Source organism: Ixodes scapularis, unplaced genomic scaffold (assembly GCF_016920785.2).
Source record: "Ixodes scapularis isolate PalLabHiFi unplaced genomic scaffold, ASM1692078v2 PGA_scaffold0__279_contigs__length_252992795, whole genome shotgun sequence".
In the NCBI taxonomy this organism is placed as follows: Eukaryota; Metazoa; Arthropoda; class Arachnida; order Ixodida; family Ixodidae; genus Ixodes; species Ixodes scapularis.
The window spans coordinates 106199525-106220592 of record NW_024609835.1 but is presented as its reverse complement, the minus strand read 5'-3'; the positions used below and the strand labels follow the sequence as shown (position 1 = coordinate 106220592).

Genomic DNA, 21068 nt, shown 5'->3' with positions numbered 1-21068 from the left:
TTGTCAAACTGCCTTTTTGCAACGATATTTGACGAAGTTCAGCAAGCTGTGCTGTGTGACCTAATTAATATCTTTTTATAATCTTTATATCACCGTAAAGCTCCAATTAAGCTCTTTCTTTTGAGTATATTGTAAATATTTTGCGCTAAAGATATAACGCAAAATATTTGCTGAAAATGAATATTTAGAAAAACTTGCAAGTTTGAAGTCGATTTTATAGAAAAACCCACCTCTTATTTTTTTTTTTTTCATTTTTTATTCACAGTTGTGTAATGTAGTAGTATGTCAGGACCTACCAACGGAAATTGTAATACATTGTTTGCATGTCCGCTATTAGGACTCGAATCTCGTGCTATGAGAGTTTTGAACGGGACTTCGTATAGACGCTCAGCTGAGCAGAAGTTTGGTGTACCTAAGGTTTTCAATTTTATGTTAGTACTTACCTCAATATCTGAGCGTAAAAGCGAGTGAAGCAACAAAATTTATCCTAACAGTATTTATTTACTTGGCACTGGGGTGATTTGCACGGTGTGTGAGCTTCGCCCTATATATTGACGGAGGAGATACGTAACATCTAAACTCCCGGACAAATCTAAGTCGAGAGGGAAATGTCGAAGTAACCCGGCATGAATCACTGGGAATAGAAATGAAACCTAAACACACGACTAACACATTTGAAGCTTTACACGCTACGAAAGGCTCGTTATTTTACGAAAGAGTCCGTATCTGCACAAAATAAACCGTACTTCCTAAGCGTCAGATACTAAATCGTGCATATGTGTATGCACTAAATATCTGTTTGACATAAGAAAATATTACACTTACATATCAAGTTCGGTATTTCGAACTCAAAGCCGAAAGCAAAACTCCCCAGAGGAATTCTCTAACGATCTGCATTCCCCCGAATCAAGAGGAAGTAAGGGCTGTACCCGGACTTGTGGATACGGACTTCTAAACTTTCTTTAAGTGCACTACTCCAAATTTCATTAATGTTTATGGTTGGATATTGAGGCAACTGCTAACGATAAACAGAAAACCTTACATAGGCCAAACTTCTGCTCAGCAGAGCGCCTGGGCGAAGTCCCGTTCAAAACGTTCATAGCACGAGGTTCGAGTCCTACTAGTGGCCATACAACCAATATATTGCAATTTCTGCTGATAGTTCTTAATCGACTACTATATTACCTAATTGTGAATAAAAAATAAAAGAAATAAAAGGCGGTTTTGCTTTAAAAACTCGACTCCTAACTTGGTAGTTTTTTTTTTAAATACTCGTTTTTCAGGCACATGTTGCACAATATATATTTATCGCAAAATATTCAAATTATACTCAAAGGAAGAGCATAATTGGAGCTTTACGGTGATGTAAAGCACATAAAAATATGTTTATTAAGTAACACAGCACAGCTTGCTGAACTTCGTCAAATATCGTCGCACAGAAGCGGTTTGACAATAAAACAAAAATACATTAAGGATCTTATGACCTAGACGATTAATTAGAATAAAAAAAAACATATCTCTAGAGTGTTCCCAGAAAGCCATATTGATGTAACATAAAACGTAGAGAAAAGGGATGGAGTGAAATATGGCACCCCGATAAGCTGAAAAAACGTCAGTTTCCACCTTGGCCGCTTAAACCGTCCATAACTTGAAAACAAAACAACAAAAAACCGACGAACTCGCTGTTTGCGTCTTTTTTTATTATAGGAATTGCACGAGAGCATGCATTATTTACAAAAAAAAATAAAAATTCGACCCAAAATTTATGTCTGAGTTGAGATGAATTCACCCAATGATACTCGAAAAAAAATTAAAGGCGTTTACAATCCCCTGTAACGCCGCATTAGAGCGCAGCTCTTGAGAAGGAGGAGGGGAAGGTAGGAGAGGAGGCTATGCCCCTCCTCCTCTCTTGCTCGCCTCCCATTTAGAGGAAAATTTTCCGCTAAATCTTGCGGAGAGATTTTCCCGCTAAATTTAGGGGGACATTTTCGTTAAATTTAGCGGCAAACTTTTCCCGTTAAATTTAGGGGAGAAATTTTTCCGCTAAATTTGGCGGGAATTTTTTTCACTAGATTTAGCCGGAAATTTTTCCGCTAAATTTAGGCGAAAAGTTTTCTGCTAAAATTAGCGGGGATAATTTAGCGCTAAATTCAGCGTGGAAATTTTTTCTGCTAAATTTAACCAAGAAAATTTGACGCCAAATTTAGCGGGGATTTTTTTCCGCTAAACTTAGCGGGGAAATTTTTCCGCAAAATTTGTCCGGGATTTTTCTTCGCTTAATTTAGCGCGGAATTTTATCCGCTAAATTTAGCGGGGAATTTTTTGCTAAGTTTAGTGGAGAAAATTTTTGCTAAATTTAGCGGGGAAATTTACCCATAATGCAACGCGCGGTGACGTCATTTATGACGTCACTGGTGACTTTTGTGACGTCACACGTGACGTCACGTGTGACGTCATCATGGGAAACGTCCCATAATGCGCCGCGCGGTTACGCCGACAGCGACGGCAGTCAGTCAGTCAGTACAACTTTATTAGTGCCCGAAAAAGGGATTAGGAGGTGGGGAGGAGCCCACTAAGTGTTAAGTAGTGGAACCACTGACCTGCACTGCAGACCAGAGGACCCGGGCACTTACCATCCGCAAGCATGCCACGGCGTATACTTCATCAACTACAATCGAAAGACTCGCGCCATCCTGAACAACTGGCTGCAGCCAAATTGCTGTCGCTACCACCTCCCGCTCTACCAATCAACCGGAGCGAAGGCGGCGCAAGCCGTGACGTGCATCAACGGACCGCCTATAAAAAGGGGAGCGCGGGACCAGGCGCGGCGCGCGACCAGAGGAACGCTCGGTCTGGTTGAGCCATAGCTACCATTCCTATTCTCGTCTTTTTAATTATATCATCCCAAACCCTACCCTGGCTTGACGTTCCTGCGTTCTCGTCCCTCCCTGCGGAACCTAACAAAAGGATCCCCTCCCAACCTCCCCTCAGACGACGGCCAGGATCCCCTGGACCCCGGCGGCGTCTTCGGCCAGTCGGACTAAGTCTTGGACCCGAGGGTCCGAGCGGAGGAGAGTGGTTTGCCAGCTCTCTTCATCTCTGAGCTGCGTCAGTTATTTATTCGCGCACGCGCCCTTGTCTATCTTACTACACTCCCACATCATGTGTCTCAAGTTCGCCCTCTGCCCACATACTTTGTACGCGCCCGTGTATCTGTCCGGGTACCACCGACTTAGTAAAGCCGGACACGGATAGGTGTTTGTCTCCACACCGTGGACTGCCTCTTATTCAGCGAGGTTTGCGCGGGCGGAACCCTCGCTTCCCCGTCCGTGTAGTGGTCGAGATATCTCTAAATGTCACCAGCCTGTCTCCCGGACGACGCGACGGGGGCCCCAGACGTTGTGCCGGCCCGGACGGTAAGTCCTTGGGCCGCGTGGTGAGCCTCCTCGTTGCCAGGATGCGGCGCGTGTGCCGGTGTCCACACGAGTCTCACTCTTTCTCTCTCAACGAAACACGCCGCACCCCTGAGGACGCGCAAAGTCTTCGGCGACACTCTCCCTTTGGCGAAGTTGCGAACCGCGCTCTGCGAGTCGCACACGATTGTCGATCCTGACGCCGGGCGTGCTTATCGCGAGCGCCACCGCCACCTCTTCCGCCGTCTCTGGGTCTTCACGCTGCAGCTCGAGACGAGGTGTCCGTCACCGTCCACCACCGCCGCCATGGCTCCTCTTCCCTTGTACTCGGCCGCGTCGACATACGCGACTCCCTCCTCTTCTTTTAGAGTTCTTCCCAGGGCTTTGGCCCTCACCTCCCTTCTCTTGGCGTCGTGTATGGGATGCATGTGCTTTGGAATGGGAGAAATCTGCAGCATCTCCCTGATATGTAGGGGAACGTCCACCTTTTCGACTCGATGTGTCTCGTACCGGAGGACGAGGCTCTTAAGCGTGTTTCACATGCAGCGAGTTTGGCCCTAGAGCGGCGCGATTTCTGCCGTCGCGGCGCTCGTGCCGCTCAACCGCTGGTGCTGGCCAGAGCGCCGCGACGGCAGAAAATCGAGCCGCTCTAGGGCCGAAACCGCTGCATGTGGAACACGCTTCAAGGATGTGCCTGCCAGTCGCGCACCTCGTGAGCCGTTCCAGCTGGGCCGTTTTTGGAGCCTCGATGAGCTCGTCGATAGTATTGTGTACCCCCAGGCCCGCCAGCTTCTCGTTTGGCGTCGAGTCCGGCAGCACTAGGGCTCGCTTGTGTCCCTTTCCACACTATACATTCCAGCTTGGACTTTTCGGCCGCTCCGAGTCTTATGAAGGGAACAACGTACGCCAGCCGGCTCATCACGAAAACTTGTACCAGCCGACGGCGACGGCGACGCCGACGCTGCTCAAGCCGGAAACGGGAGCCTAAGAGCTGCGCTCTAAAATAGAGAATTATACGAAAACTGCAAGTGTTCTACGTCTACCCGATAGATGGCGTAAGTGCGTTCTCTCGTCAGACGAGATTTATTAAGTTTTAAGGCACACGGTCATAAGCAGTCCCAAGTGTGTGAGGCAGCCTTGAGAGCTCTGTCTGGCGCGGCTCATTATGGCAAAGTACACTATGGTCACACAAACGATATCTTTCTAGCAAGTGCGTATACCCTTTTCTGGCTGTGTCAGAGCCATAAATTGGGCCCTGCTCATACTGGGCGTCAACTATTTAACGCTACGTTGTCAAGCCCAGCGTAGCTTCCGCAGTGCTCCAAGCCTGTCAAGGCTGCTTGCGCAAGCACGTGCGAATGCAAGAGGAAGTCACATGGACGTGTTCTCGCAGATTGCAGCACTGTGAAAGCTACGCTAGCCCCGACAATAGTCGACCCGAGATAAAGAGAGAGAAAGAATAAACATTTTTATTGTGAGAAATCGAGGGGGAGGAGTCTTTAGTCCAAGACGCCTTAAGCATTCCCAGCTTCCACTGCCCTCGACACCAGCATGAGCTGGTCATCGAGGTTGGAACTGGTCAGTGCTCCCTCCCAAAAGCTCGTATGAAGACTGGAAGGGATTAGACGATTGGGTGGGGTTTTGGTCGCATCCTCCCACCATATTTTTTTTATTTGAGAATATTGACGGCTAACTTTTGATGGCCAAGGCATGATAGACAACATCAGAAACCATCAATGAGTCAAATGAACAAACAACAATTAACAAGTAGCTTAGTCATTGGTGACAGAAAACAATTAATCAACTGCACTCGCAAACAAAACGGTACAAGCAATCGCCGTCACACTTGGTGGCAACCCATTCCGCTCACAAACAGAGCGAGGAAAAAATTAGTATTTAAAAACATCTTTCCTACAGCGGAACTCAGGGAGCAAATTCTCGTGCTTCTGCCTTGTATCACGACTCGCGTTATGCTGCAGATAATCATCAAAATTTAAACCAGCTTTATTATAAATTATATTATGCAAACATTTCTAACGCTTTACTTTTCTTCGACATGATAATATAGACACTCCGGAGGCGGTATACAACGGTGACACGTGTGAATCTTTGCCGTATGAGTTGTAAATAAACCTAAGCGATTTTTTTTCTTTTTTTTTTTTTTTTGATAAGTGAAAGTCTTAAAGAGTGTCCCAGGGGCACCGCAAAAGCGGCATAACGGGGAATGGGAGGTGGGGAAAAAGATATGACATTTTTAGTGGGATGGGGGAAGGTGTTCGTCTGTAGGGAGCGGGTGGGTAAGTACGTCGTTCCAACCTTAAGTGCTGCGTGATCTCTTGATGTGTTATCAATGGGACCGACCGCTCCTGCTCGCCTCCCAGGGTCCGGCGGTATAACACTCGGGTCAAGAGGTGGGCTGTTGTATTGCCTGGCACAGCGGAGTGGGTGGCTGTCCAGAACCGTGTGCGCTGGAATGAACTCCGTGACAGAATCGTCTCAGGGTTGAACTACTGCGGCGTACAAAGGAAACACCGCAAGTAAAGAACTCTAAACAAATGACGATGGGTTATTATTTACACTGACGCGATATACATCTGAATGGACGGCACGGACTAAAACTTGACACGTATCTACAGTGGTGAACAGTATGAGTGAGAAGGGAAAAGAAACGAGTGTTAACGAGTATTTTTACTTGTCACACAATACCAGAATTTCCGGTGATAACATAGCACGTGTACAAAGAAGTCATAACAGAGTGTACGAAAGCACCATCATTTCGCAATGTGGTGCCACTGAGAGCGACGATGCACTGCAGAGACAGCACCGAAGGTGCCGTGGGTGTTGCCGCCACACTGTGGGACAAGGTACAAGCTTTCTAAATGTTTCTTTGTTCTACGCCCATCTGCGTTTCTTGCGTGTACCGCTGCTTCAAGCAGTATGGGGCTAAGCGAAGTATTCCGAAGACACCTACAAAAAGAGCGCCTAAAATACGCAAAGGACAAGAAAGTGGACGTTCCAGGGCGCACTCACAATTTATTGAAAAACCAATCGCCTATAAACATTTGCAACGCTTATCACCCGGGTGAAAATTGCTGAGTCACTGAGCTGTGGAAGCATAAGCAGGGTCTGATATACCGTATAGCAGATCAACAGTTCATGCTCCGAAGGTGTTAAATAGCCCAGCAGACAACGATGGCAGCATGCAGAAGGCTATTTTTTTCAAAGGTCTATACATAGCCGTAACACAATGATTAGTCCCAACTATCGCCTGTACAGCCTCAGTTCCAAGAATGCCTATTCCTTGCCGACAAGGAAATGGACATGTCATGTAATACATTGCGCGCCTTCTGTTGTGACTTCAAGAGAATATTCAATCTTAAAACGGGCACTACATCGATAATAGCATTTTGCCACGCCTATATGAGCGATTTATTTTTTCAGTAAATGTTGGGAATGAGCCCTGCCACGGCCACTCTGTTGTCTTTGCGTATTTTCTTCTGTGTGCACCTATGGTGCTCTTGTTTTTTCTTGTTTTATTTAGGTGATCGTGAAGTAACTGGCAGATGTTGACGTTCTAATGCAGTTTATTCCAAAACGTTGACTGGTATAGACGCTTTAAACACGCGACAGATTGAGCCGCCATAGCCGATCGTCTCTTGTCTTACCGAGACGCCAAACCACTGAAGCGGGCGTTGACGAGCCTCTACAAAGGCCTATGCTGGGGAAAAGGACGCAGTAACGCCTAAAATGGCAATAACCTGTCCTGCCGTGGTAATCATGAGGTGAAGCGAACGGAATAAGAGGGCACAAAAATTGAAGGTCGGTTATGACGGCGTCCATGCACAGCTCCTTCAAAGCGTCTATAGATCCATGTTCAAAATCCTAGCACCCAGCGATAAAAATGGGAAATAATAATCTCAAACGCAGGCTCTTATGAAGAGAGGGGCTGCGCATAAAACAATATTGTTGCTTTTTGTAACACTCTTGGCATCGCTGTTGTCCATGAAGCTTCATGACTATAAGCATTTCCTAAAGTTCTTACACCCCGATATATGCGAGGATTTCTAAAAAAAATTGAGTCTCGCAAAACGCGCCGCCCCCTACAGTGTCATGGCGTCAGCATAGGCAAACATGGCGGCGCCCATGGAGCAGAGCGCAGACACTTGTCTACAGCCAGTGTCAGCATTAAAAACTTGGGGCGGGGACATTCCCGGGGATATTATCATCGCTCTGTAGCCAAATCACGAACCAAGAAGTGTGAGCATAATAACGTCATGAGTTTCTAGAGGTGTCAGCGACTATAGCTGTTCGGCGATCGACGAATGCGCCTGTGGTGCCGGGCCAAGGAAACTACTCTAGATGTCAACATTTCACGCGCAAAGAACGCCCTCTGACGTATGTACTCCCCCTTGCGACGCTTATATATATCCTCCTGGTGACCCAGTCGAGGCCCAGCTAAACGTCTTATTCATTCGAAGCACTCTGATTGAGCCGTCGGTAAAAAGAAACGCGTTGAATGCCGTATTTGCTCGAGTGATAGCCGCGCTCTTTATAAACAAAGTCTGTGCGTGTGCTTTCACGCGGATCGCGGGGATAGCGAACCACCGCGATCGGCAGGAAAATGTACGCGATTTACGGGTCAGAGATAATGTCTTCACGCGAAAATTCCGTGTGCTCAGATCGCATTTTTTACAGAAAAGCGTATTCTCGACCCTATATTTGCTGCGTTTCTTTTTTTTTTTTTTTATGCAGAATGCAATGGTTGGCTATATGTGTGTTCTCCAGGCAAGTAGACGCAAGGGCCTTGTTCATAAAAAGTGCGCCATTAGTACTCGAGAAAATACGCTATATTTTTCTTAAAGTAATTAGACTTGTATCGACGTAATAGCGCTGCAAAAAACTATTTTTTTTTCTCAAAACTATAAATGAACTCTAGCATAAGAAGGAACACTGCAATGGCGCTGAAGAAGCAATGTCGGTATATTTTGAAATCACAAAGAAGAAGGCATATTTACTCATTCAAACTTTTAGGTAAGTTTATAACATTATATACTAGATGATGATCAGGCTAGAAGCAAAATGCAAAAGCGCTCTTATCTTCTTGTTAGCTTTTAGGGGCACAGTCACCTTGCAATTCAGCCTTTCCATTCTGCAGAGGTTTCTAAAGTCAACCGTAACTGTGCCAACTCAACCGTAGCTATGCCAATTTGAAATTCGGTGTACTCGGGCTTACCGAGATAGAGACGTCCCCAGAAGTATCAGTGACTTATGTTCATAATAATTAGTATTAGTAATAGTAGTATCAGTAGTGGTAGTAGTAGTAGTAGCAGTAGTAGTAGTTGAGTATAGTCACTTACAGCATACGTAACGCAGGGTCTGGTTTATTTTGTTCAAGCGTCCCGCTTGGTGCTTCGTTCTTAGGCATTCTTAACCAAATGCCACAATCTCATTGAGTCCGGAGCGATAAATGCCCGGTATACTCACCACGTCAGCAAGTTGGGTTCAAGCGGTCAGCTTAAAAAGAAAGAAAAAAACGTGTGCATATAAAACTGTAAGAGACAATGAAGAGCGCCATCTGAAGATCAATGAGGCTCCTCTTCGATGCCAGGCTGCACTGACCCGGAGGACCAACGGCAGGAACGTCTTCTTTGGGGGTGGCAGCCTCATCACAGAAAAATACGTCCTGTCCTGTGGACACTGCTTGGCCAGGTGAGTTGGCAAGCTGCTTCAGAAAGAAATATAAACTAGGGAGCCTTCCTGTAAGTATGACCAACAACCTACATCACACTGTCCGGTCTGAGCAACTCCATCTACACTCTAGAAACGCCCACGCGCTTAGCTTCTTGCAGGAGCTCCTAAGCAATTTTTAGTTTCTGAGTGCCTGGTTGCAACATATCTTTTGAGTTTATTGGCTGCGCTATCAAATGCACACGAGCAAAAACGTAGCTCTGAAGAATTTTTTTTTTCTAACCTGTATGTTTTAGCCGCTGTAAAAATATTTTAAACACAATCGTTCAAATGCAAATTTCAGCTTAATAGGCGGAGGCCTGTGGAGCTGCAATTTGTATTCATACGTTTAGGTAGTTTACATTGCTTTGTGCAAACTTAGGACACACACCAATATTTCATATAAATTAAACAGAACATGTATCTAAATTTGAGCGGCCCGTGTTGAGATATGGACGGCAACCACCTACGTCGGTTGCTGATATAAAGAAATGGCGTTAAATATCAATTTTACGGATTGCCTTTCTTTTAAAAATTGCTAGCTTAAATACTGTCGCAACTGCAATTTATAAAAGCAAAAAAAAAAAAAAAAGAAAGCGACCGTTGTTTAAGGTTTAAAACAAATCTGGCAAGCATAAAATGACAGGTCAGAACTACAAATATGTTGGAGATCTCCGCTGGTGTCCACCCAGCAAATATGTACAGTTGTTCGGTCGCGCTGAGAGCATTTCGGGTCATTCACCGCGTTCAGTTTCAGCTTTGATAAACGAGTGGTTTCCAACTTATCCGGTGGTAACTTCCAGGCAGATTAAATACCGCTCAAATGCTCTTGGGCTCAATGTCCCCGTTGGTGACTGTTAGTGCAGCTGTGAAAGCGGCAAGTTGCGCAACACGTCAAGTCTGGTTAGATAAAGAAAAAGATAAAACCATGATTTGCGGGCCTGGCGCCTTTTTCAACGATCTAACATCTTATAATCTTTATACAGGTTTTTATCTTGGGCTTTACAAATAGATTTTTTTTTTTAAGCCGTCGAGCTAAACAAATTTGGTGTATGCCGGTGAGTTATACGGCCCGGGACACACATGATAGGAAGCTAATCATGAAGATAAGCCGGTTAATATATACCAATTTGTTAATTAACTTTATAGTTAGTGAAGATAAACATATGATACCAACCAGAAACTTGCTGAGCCTTATCAAAAACTTATAAATCGGGCAAGTTTAGAGAGACTTGGCGCGCTTGGGACAGAGTGGTGCTCTAAAGTTCTTACTCGTGCAACAGGCCAAAGATTCGGAATGCAAAAACGCGCCCGCGCGGTTTTTCTGTTTCTTATCATCCGCGTTTTCCCACGGTCAGCTTTGCGCCCGTTGCAGGGGTAGAAACCTTAGCGCGCTACCGAAATTTCCGCGCGCTCCAATTATTTCTAAAGATATTCGTTCAGTGGTTTTTGATGACGCTCAGCAAGTTTCAAATTTGAAAGCTTATGAAGTAATGGTGTCGTTTTGTGTTTGTCCTTTGTCCGTATCCCCAGTCTCGGGTTTACAACTATCCTGAAAGCTTAGGTTTACTTTCACTAATTAAAAATGTAATTAACGAGTTTCAGTTAATTATCCGGCTTATCCTGACTACTAGCTCCCAACATTGCGTCCCCCTGAGAAGATACGTCACCTGCCCAGACCGCATTGTGTAGCCATGACAAATTTGTCAAACAAATCTGCGAAGCCTAGAAAAACATCCTGCATAACCTTGAACAGCCATCTACTCCCGTTATTTGTGTTCCAGCTTTTATTTAAGATTATGGGTCAGTCTATAATTATAACCAGAAAAACGTAGACCAAAGAGAGGGAGAGCGTTTCTGGGTCCATTGTGCTAACCCAACGCCACCTAGATCAGCAGAAGGCCTCCGCACTGTGATCACAGTCAGATCGATCGAGGCCTGTGATTGGGCACGAGCGCTGCGTCAGTATTCGGCCGTGGCTTGCGTTCAATCAGCGCGTCGAAAGTCGGGCTCGGGCCCAATAGCCGAGTTAGCGCGATCCGACTGTGATGACTTTTCTTGAAGGAACAGGAGGAGATGCGGAGGCTTTGATTTTTCTAGGCAGACTTGTACACATTACTAAAAAAAGTAAAGAATTACATTTACAATTACTTGTGTCTAAATGTAAATAATTACAGTTACAATTACACTCCCATAAAAGTAAGTGACCGTTACTTCAAAACGTAATCTGTTAATTTAGCTTCGTTACTTTGTACATTACTATCCTAGAGTAAGAAACAAGACACGAGTGTCATGGAAGCTCTTATTGTTGCCATAACTCACACTTTTGTGACCTTGAGCAAAATCTGGCTCTCGAAAAGTCCCATCGGACATTTTGCCTCGTTTCTATGTGAAGATGCCGTCCGCTGCACTAAACACCTTTTGAGTCCTTTTTCCAGATAAGTGCTGCCACCTGGACGCGCGACTGAGTGGCTAGAAAACAACGTGTTCGCAAGGCCTCCCCTGCACGCTCGACACCCAAAACGTCAGCTAGATCCTGTGGCCCATTGAGACGCTGTGTCTTAACTACGGCTCCACCGAACTTCGCGCTTTTCTCCCCAGTGTAGATTATCTAGGTCCCTGAAGATGATACAAAGGAGACATATTCTTTCTCCCTTTCTCTCTTTCGGCCAGAAGGAAGCTGAGAAAGAGCCAAGAGACAAAAAGAGAAGGCGCGCACAGACCGCTACACCAGCTCGCGTACACTTTGAATTTTTGTTTTGTATATGATTTGTGTTTGAAGGAAGCACCTTGAACTGGGGAGTTTGCCTAATATAATGAAGTTTTCGTAGACCGTTTTCGCCGTCCCGCAACGCTCTCCGCAACCCGCTACGATTCCCGGAATTCTACAGTCAAGGTTGTTTTCCACCTCCACTAAGCCCTCCGCAGTTGCGGAGGGCTTAGGGGGAAACGCGGTCTACGAAAACCCCTTATTGTTTGCACGGAGAGTTCGGTTTTTTGTATCAGTGTGCTTCCTCCTTCGTTTTGGACCAGCAATCAGACAAATTACAATTTGTAAACAAAACAAAAAAAGATTTGAGTCGACTTTTATAGATGACGTGAAAAAAGGCTGTGGGCATCTAAAGAATGCCAGGCTTTGCGTTTTGTGAATGCAGTTGACAGTGTAATTCTGGTAGAGTTTACCCTTACAAAAAAAAATGTTGATGTATATTTTTTTTCTCCCACTATTCAAAGTTCCCACCTTTTTTCTCCGCGAATAAAGACAAAAATGTAACGGATTGCAATCATTCCCTTACGTAAATAAGTAAGGAAATTACTTTACAATTACTTTCTGGAATATGTAATCATTCCCTTACAAAATTACTGATAAATGTAAGGGACTACAAGTAATTTCATTACTTGAAACAGATTACGTACAAGTCTGATTCTGGTGGTGTTGGCTAACCCAGCTGCTCCCCCGCATCAGCCGCTGCTCCTAGCACGCCGGTGCAAGGCGGTGAAGACCGACGCGCGCACCGGCGCGAGAGGATGAAATGCCGGAGTGAATACAAGGGGTGACCTGAAGGCGAGGCTACTCAGAGTAAAAGACGTGAAGGACGCGAGCGGGGAGCTGCGGCCTATCCAAGTGCGCAGTAAAACCTAGCACAGCCTTGTGGCCGATATGTGAAACAGAAGAAAGGCGATTACATGCACGAGGTTTCGAATAGTGCGACTAGACTCAAGCCTCAATCGTACCGCCAATACATCATACAAAATCCGTCTGAAGGAATGTTCGAAGCATGCATGTGTGAGAAGCAAGCACGCTTCAAAAATGCTTGACGCCTGTCCGTCGGTAATTCTCTCATTCCTTGTGCCTGCGGTGAACACTGCCTTTTGTATGATAAACGAGCAGCGGGAATGCGGCCTGGTGATGTCCCGCGCATTCGTTTCCATGTGCGCAGAGAGACGGCCAAGAACCTGACGGTGTGGCTGGGCGTGCACCGCATGTCGTTTCCGTCCTTCTTCCAGTGGCGCACGTCGCCGTGCGCTCTGCTCATTCACCCGGAGTTCAACGAGGCCACGCTGCTCAACGACATTGCGCTCATCCGGCTCAAGGACCGCGTGCCGCTCTGGAGGCTCGGCGGATACGTGAACACCATCTGCCTGCCGCCCCCCGGGTTCCAGCCCCGGGGCCGGGCACTCGTGTCCGGTTGGGGATACCTTTCCGAGAGTACGAACGGGCAACTTCGCCTTCCCAAAGAGATCGGCAAAACGACGCGTCTTTGAATCTCTCACGAGCAAGAAATCATGTATTTTCAAAGCGTCAAACTGCCATGGCCACTCAATCACTGTGCTCACACGGTAGGGCTGGCGCTGTGGTTCAACAGCCATGGTTCACGAACCAGGGTCTCAATTGGCGCTGAGCCTGCAGTCAAAAAAGAAAATCTCGTGCCTCAATATAACTGCGCGGAGTACTCTAAGAAAACCAACACCGCAATTAAATTTAAAATCCTAGAAACTGGCGAGGCCAAGCGAGCATTCTTACCCTGAAATGATATCTGCATTTGGACACCGATTAAGATATTTTCACCCAGGAACAGTGTGGTAGGCGTTGCTGGAAAAGGTAACGAAATACGTTGTGAAATACGTAAGGTATTTCTTAAAGAAATTCGTAACGAAATACGAGATACGTCAAAGTGTAGAATTCAATACTTCAGATGTTTCTCCCCCGCGTTAGAAAAGTATACAATTCACCCTTTTTCTTGCTTTCTTTTTTTTCTACGACAGATGGTCCAACAGCGGACGTACTGCAAGTGGTGGAGCTTCCTTTGGTCAACCTTACAAGATGCAAAGAACTGAACAGGTTTCTTGTCGAGGACACCAACCTTTGCGCTGGCTTTGCAGAGGGAGGCAAGGATGCCTGCACCGTAAGACTGCCACTAACTTCTCGCGGTGATAGGAATTATGGTCACTGCGCAGCATATCAGGCGCGGAGCGTGGCTTCCTATGTTCACACTTCTTGCTTCGTGATTGGCTCTTCGGCGTTTTTATCACGCAATGCGGCAATATCATTGGCTGTCAAGCGACAATAGGACTCAAAAGAGTCGCCACACCCTCCGTTTTTTTTTGTTTTTTTTTTCAGAAACTATTATTTTTTTTTTTTTTACCTTACGTCCAGACCCAGCCGACGCTACCAGCTGAGGGGACCAATCCGACAGCGTCAAAAGCGCGTCGTCATGGTGTTCGTCATGTTTCTGTACGTGTTCTATGATCGCTGAACCAATCACAAACAGAAAAGGCTCAGTGACTTGCACCTTTGACGCTGCTTGAATGGTCCCATCATCTCGTAACGTCGGTTGCGTGTCAACTTAAACTGAAACGCAATGGCGGCTGTAATTTGGCGCGTGTCTAAAGCGTCTATATCTCTTGTTTCAATCACTATTGTAAATTAGGTGCCATTTCATCATCCACTATCTCTTGTCTACATTACCATTGGCTATAAAAGACTGGAACAAACGACCGAATCCCATTATCTCCATTAATGGCACGAATATATTTGCAGCAGCAACTGCTTTCTTCGTCTTTAACTCCACTAGATTCGGTTTAAAATGTCTTAATATTGGCTTCATATTGTGGTGATTGTTTTTATATATATAGGGTGGTTCAAGGAGACGCCAGGTTCTTTAAATCGACCGAAAAATTCGGTTTCCTAACCTATCGTGCTACGACTTTCTGCAGCGTTGCCCACAGATGGTGCATTTTTTTCGTAAAATTTGCAAAGAGCGAACTTACCGAAGGAAAAAGTAAAGAAATAAAAAGGCTTAGCTCCTATGGAAACACAGCGACGCCACCGGTCTTCAAACAACACAGAGCCGTTTCGCACGGGACACAAGAGATGGCGCAACGAACGCCGCCAACGAACGAGCATACGGCGCCGAGAGCCAGCGTCTTTAGCAGACAATCTTTTCGACTCTAAAGCGGAGCGCGTTCCGCGGGCGGCAAGAGTAGCAGAAACAAGAACAGGCGCGGTAACAACAAGGAACTGCAGTTCCTTTTCTGCAAAAGGGCCGGTTCTCTGCGTCGTCTGCTCGTTCGTTGGCGGCAGTTGGCGTCGCGACCGCTTGCGCCATCTCTTGTCTCCTGTGCGAAACGGCGCCGTGTTGTTTGCAGACCGGTGGTGTCGCTGCGTTTCCATAGGAGCTAAGCCTTTTTCTTTCTTTTACTTTTTCCTAGGGTAAGTTTGTTCTTTGCAAATTTTACAAAAACAAATGCACCATCTGTGGGCAACGCCGCACAAAGTCGTAGCGCGATAGGTTAAGAAACCGAATTTTCCGGCCGCTTTAAAGAGCCTGGCGTCTCCTTGTTCCACCCTGTAGAACAGTTCATGGGAGGTACGTGATGCCGGTTCAACCACCGTTTGCCGAGTGTGACGTCAGCATCGAGTCGCAATCGTAAAAGATCGGTCCCGAAGCGCTTACCTAGACGCGGTCCAACAGCGCGAATCCAGCACTTCGATCAAACGCGCGCGTTTGCTCCGAGTGTAAACAGGTTTTCACATGGCTCTCGCTGACACTCTCGATGTTCAAACCAGGGTTAGGCAGTATCGTGATAGTATTTCAGAAATACGTAATGTATTTACATTTCTGTATCGCTATACAATTTTTGAACTGTGATTTGATATTTCTGCATCGAAATACATTTTCGGGTGCATTCTTCGTACCGCGACCAAGTTTCGTCAGGGAAGTTTTGTGTCTCTGACCGCACGTGACTCTCTTCTTTATTGTGCAAACGTTGTGGTCGGTTTGCCTTGCTGCATACCCGACCCAGAGGAATAACACAGAGACAGCGGATTCAATCGCGCGCGGTGCACATCGCGGCGCCGCGGGAAAGTTCGCCCCCGTGCGCCGTAGTCGGGCAACTGGGCTGAGCAGCCGCCAGAGTGCCCACAAAGTTGACAAAAGTTTTCCCGCACTTCAGGTGGTCAACTATTGCAGTCGATCTTAAAAGTTGAAGGCTCTGTCGGCGCACCCAACTAACATTTAAAAGGATACGAGTTCCTTAAACTTCATTCCACGTTGACGTTATAAGGTCACTGCTGAAGGAGGCGTCCGGATTGGACATGATCATAGTGATTTTTTAAGGTTGTTTGGGAGGACACAAAACTGATTTATATGTCCCTGGAATTTTATCTCAGAAAGATAAGAGATGCCAAAATAAAACTGGCTCGAGCCACGATGAAAAATCGCTTTCTTCCCTTACTACTTCCCAAAATACAAGATGTTAATTCAGCGTTAAATTTGATTCGACCTTAATGCAGGCTCAAACATGCCATGAGAACTCGCTCGCTTGTTTAAAAACAAAATCTAGTATTCTAGAACGTGCTTCTGTTTCTCTTCGTATGCTCTAAGGAGTGCACACCAAAATATCCAAAATAATATTTTTATAACAATGTAATTCAAAAATGTACTTCAGCCCCACCAAAATATATTCCTGTATTTCTGTTTCCAAACACTTTTATATTTTTCAAATTTATTTCTGATAAGTATCGCGATACATTTTTATGATTGTATTGCAGTAGCAGTATTTTAGCTGATTTTGGCGTGCATCCCAGTATTTGTATTTCCACATACTTTTGAGAGTATTTCCGCCTAACCCTGGTTCAAACTTATCTTGGATGTCGGCTCGCTCCTGCATCTCTGAGGCCGCGAAAAACGCCGCGGCGGTTTGTTTCTCTACACCACTTTGGAAACAACCGGCGTGAACCGTCTCCTTTAGCAACGATGGCGGTTGTGTTCACTTCGTAGCGATCGAGTTCGTACCAGTCGACGAAGGCGCCTATTCCGGCCACGGCATTCGGGCCCGTTTAAATCGTGTTAGTGTCAACATTTTACTGCGCGGACACGAACTACAGACCAGCGTTAGCGAAAAGGCTGCCAGCGTTTGCTATTGAAAATCCACGTGCTCCGAACCATGCCGAGCTCTCCGATTGGTTGTTCGTGTCGCTGAAGATGGCCATCAACATAGCAACAGCCGGCTCTCGCGGGGATCGGGAGCTTGCGGGACACCGGAAGTTCTAGTTTCTCCATACGAAACCCGTTGCGTTCTTCCTCTCACTTAAGAGCGCATTTGTGATTATCAATTTCTCCGCTTACGATGTTCTTAACTGACGAACTTCTTAGCTAAGTTGTCATAACCTAAGAAACTCTTCGTAAATCCGGCGCCCAGTCTATTGCTGGTCTCATGTTTCTACAGGGCGACTCCGGGGGCCCCCTCTTCCAAATCCTGAATGACACAGCCGTTCAGATCGGCGTCGTGTCCTGGGGTCGCAGCTGCGCCGTCCCCAACTCGCCCGGAGTGTACACCAACGTGGTGCCTTACCTGTCCTGGATCCACAGCATCCTGGCGGCAGACAACGCGAGCGGCGGCGTCCGGCGTCAAGTCAACCGGGGTGCTAGATACTACCGCCCACTTTCCTTCACAAGAGCGCAAACCGGGTACGTCGCGCTTGGAAAACGAAAGAGAGCTGTGTACAAAACAAGCAACCCTCAGGAGTAACAAAGGACAGAGGAAGGCAACCATAGAAGAGTTGAGAGGCTTCCTTCCGTTAATGCGGTGCGCGGACAGACACCGTGCACCCAGTGACCTTCGAACGTGCTTTCCTGGCGAGTGCCTTAGTGCAAACAAAGATTGTTGTCCAGCTGCGCTCTCGCGCCTGTACCTTTGATAGCCCGGCCGAATGTGCATGGGCATGGTCATAATGAGCCACACATTTTGTGTATTTATTCTGTTCACTTCACTTTTTCACACGAAAGGCGTGTATCCTCTTAAAGAATGCAGCCTTCTCATAGCTTCGCATGTATAGTTTCGTCATTATCGGTTTTGCTTGTTCGAGGTCTGGGTAATGCAATAGAAGATGAGCAATGTTTGCATTATTTTATCGAAAGTGTCGCCGCCTGACTGTCATCCATGTTGCAAATGAATCGCGGGAGAGAGCAACAAAACGTTTGGGTGCCAGCCCCTAGCTGCGCTCGCATATCCACCCCATACCGCATGTACTTGTATGGTGGATGTTTTGTTTTCACCTGCTTGGCGGGCACGAGATACTCGCCACATGACCCACAGAAGTAGATTATATGGCGATTAAAACAATTTATTATCACAAAAAGCACGAGACCATGCTACTGAATCCAGCACTTGACGTAAATACATCGAGGGCCAGCTTGGTTTGACATACCAGGCTGGCAAACCTAGCACGAGCGCCATCTGTGTACTGTGGCGTCGGAACAGGGGGCGTGGAATCCCTCCCCCCTCCCCCACCCCGACATTTAAAGAAGAAAAAAACAACCAAATAAACAATATGGCAACTGACCGCCCCCCCCCCCCCCCCCCCCCCCATCTTCCTCCGAAAAACTCCGACGCCACTGTCTGTCAGTAGCCGAGCGGTCGTTATCGTAAAACCGGACTTCCCCACGAAAAATGAGCTGGTTTTAACCTCTTCAGTCATTCAAGTAAAGCAGAAAGCTTGTTTGAAGCTTCTCGCGATGTGTATAAATTTTACGACAAGCGAAACTACGCTTTGTGAGCTAATTCTACTACACGTGTTAAATGGACTCAAGTGATCTGCAACGCAATTCTGGCTCATCCGCCACGCTGGGTGATCTCTTAGAAATCTGAAATAAAGCTTGTCTTTGTGACACGATCATACCCGATCGAAATCAACATGAATGCCTGTTTGTATGTATGCGTGCTTTGTTTCTCGTCTTGCTAGACTATTTGCCCTGTTCCTGATCTTTTTTTCCTCGAGAACCACAAATCATTATTTGCCGACAACCTTCGTATTATTGTGAATAATCGTCAACGTTTCCGCTAATTAAATCCTTTGCTAGGTGCTTCAAACATTTTTCATTACCACGTCTGATACTAATCCTCTCAACAAGATGTCATACAACTGAAGAACTACGAAGATTAAGTACATATCCTTTTAAGAGCAGTTCAGAAGCGAGCAGATGAGGAACGGCGTCAAATCAAATCACCGCCTTCTGATTGACTCGTATTCTACAGTAGTGCTTTGCTTTGCAACTATGTTGTAAACAATAAGTCGGGAGTTCCTTTGGTTTCGCGCACGTACGTCACGTCGCTGTTAAGTGTCGTATTTTGTTGACTTGCAGTGTGAAGTCAATCTCGAATTTGGGAGAATCTTATGATTATAGCAAGATGAAATTGGACTTTTAAGGTCGGTTCACACATACAAAGGGCGCTAAGTTAGTGCCTCATGAGCGCTAGAAACAGCGCTCAGGTGGCACCGACTTGCGCGTGACTTAGCACTCGGTTAGCGCTTTAAGGGGTATTCACACGAGGGAGAAATCCCGGGGATTTCTCCCCGGCACGAGCGCATCACGAGATGAAAACGCGAGGCTTTTGCACATCGGAAAGCCTGACGTTTTCGTCGTGGGGTGCGCGTGCCGGGGAGAAATCCCGGGGATTTCTCCCTCGTGTGAATACCCCTTCATCGCTTCAGCAGCTCTAGGTTAGCGCTTTAGCAGCGCTGTGTAGGCGCTGTCACGCTCCTTATGCCGTGCTTGCTGCTGCGGAACATCACGTGCACAGCAATTCCGATGTTTTTTTTTTTTTTTTTTTTTTTTTTTTTGGTGGTGGAAAAAAGAGGAAGTAAAAGAGCCACTCTCCAACCAAACGGTGGAGTATACTCCGTTTCACCTTATGTCGTACCGCAGAGAAGGCTAGAAGCGCGAGCTCATAGCATTGGGAGCTGCTCTTGACGCACGAGAGCTTGTGCCGCCGAGATGTGCCCTAGAGCAAGGAGCTTGGCTTGTAGCCTTTCGTGCGGTACATCATAAGGTGAAACAGAGTATAGACGATTCAGAGATATGGACTTTGAGCCACTAGTTGATTGGGTACGACTCAATCGCTTTCTATTCGACATGCTTGACCCTAGTTTCAAGGACACGCAGTTAAAAAAATAATCAACTTCGAAAGAGCTCTGTGTCTCGGTTCCTCAGCCGGGGAACAAGGTTCGCCGGGTACCGGTCGGTATCTCGGAGGCGAAAGATTTCGCGCTCCCAGAAGTCTCTTCTGGGAGTTAAGCCGTCCACACATATATGCACAAATTTCGTATGCACCAGCATTTGTCGCGCTTCTATTTCAGAGTCCCACATGTATGCCATGGTGCTTCTGATGCACACCTAACCATAGGAACCGGAACCGCAGTGCACGCGCTAATCCGCAGCAGTAACAGCGGTACAAGAAGCGCTAAGAAGGCGCTACTGAAGCGCTAACAAGGCGCTACTAAAGCGCTAATCGCGCGTTATAATAGAACTAAGTCACGCGCTAGGAAGCGCCACATGAGCGCTCTTTCGAGCGCTCACTTGGCGCTGACTAATGGCGAATTCCATGGGCGTTTTGGAGCGCACCGGGATCAGTTGACCAGATCCGGACTGGAGCACACGATCCGAACGGGGTCGCGCCGCCTACGGATCACAAGTGAAACATGACCACTGCTCCGGGATCAGCGGATGCCTTCCCGTCATGCAACTGCCCGGGAATCCCCTTTCCGCGGCCGCCGCGGTCGTTTCGAAGACGTTTTCGCAATCGCCGCGCTAACACGTACGTGTTCGACGCACGAGCGGCAGGAATGGCTCAGGCGCTTCTAGCAAAAATTGCCGGAATGCCCGTAGCGCGGCAAATATCTTCTCTTCTCCTTCCTGAAAAACGAACCGGCTGTCGACTAAAGGGGTAAGCAAGAGGCCATTACGAATTCTTCTGATGTCGAGACAATCTAGGAGCCCAGCCCGCGACGTGCTTCTTCTTCTCCTGAGGCGAGATGGGCGAGATCAGGCGAGATGCCCCACGAGAAAGGAAGCGTGTGTGCGCCGAGGGCTGGCCCGGCTGGCTTCCGGTTGAATCCCCCCAAATCGTCGGAGCGACTTTCCT

General features: G+C 46.8%; 1 pseudogene; it reads left to right on the top strand.

Annotated features, from left to right (window-relative positions):
• LOC115310438 overlaps positions 1-17575 on the top strand; it is a 37423-nt pseudogene extending 19848 nt beyond the window's left edge.
• Positions 17576-21068: the final 3493 nt, after the last annotated feature.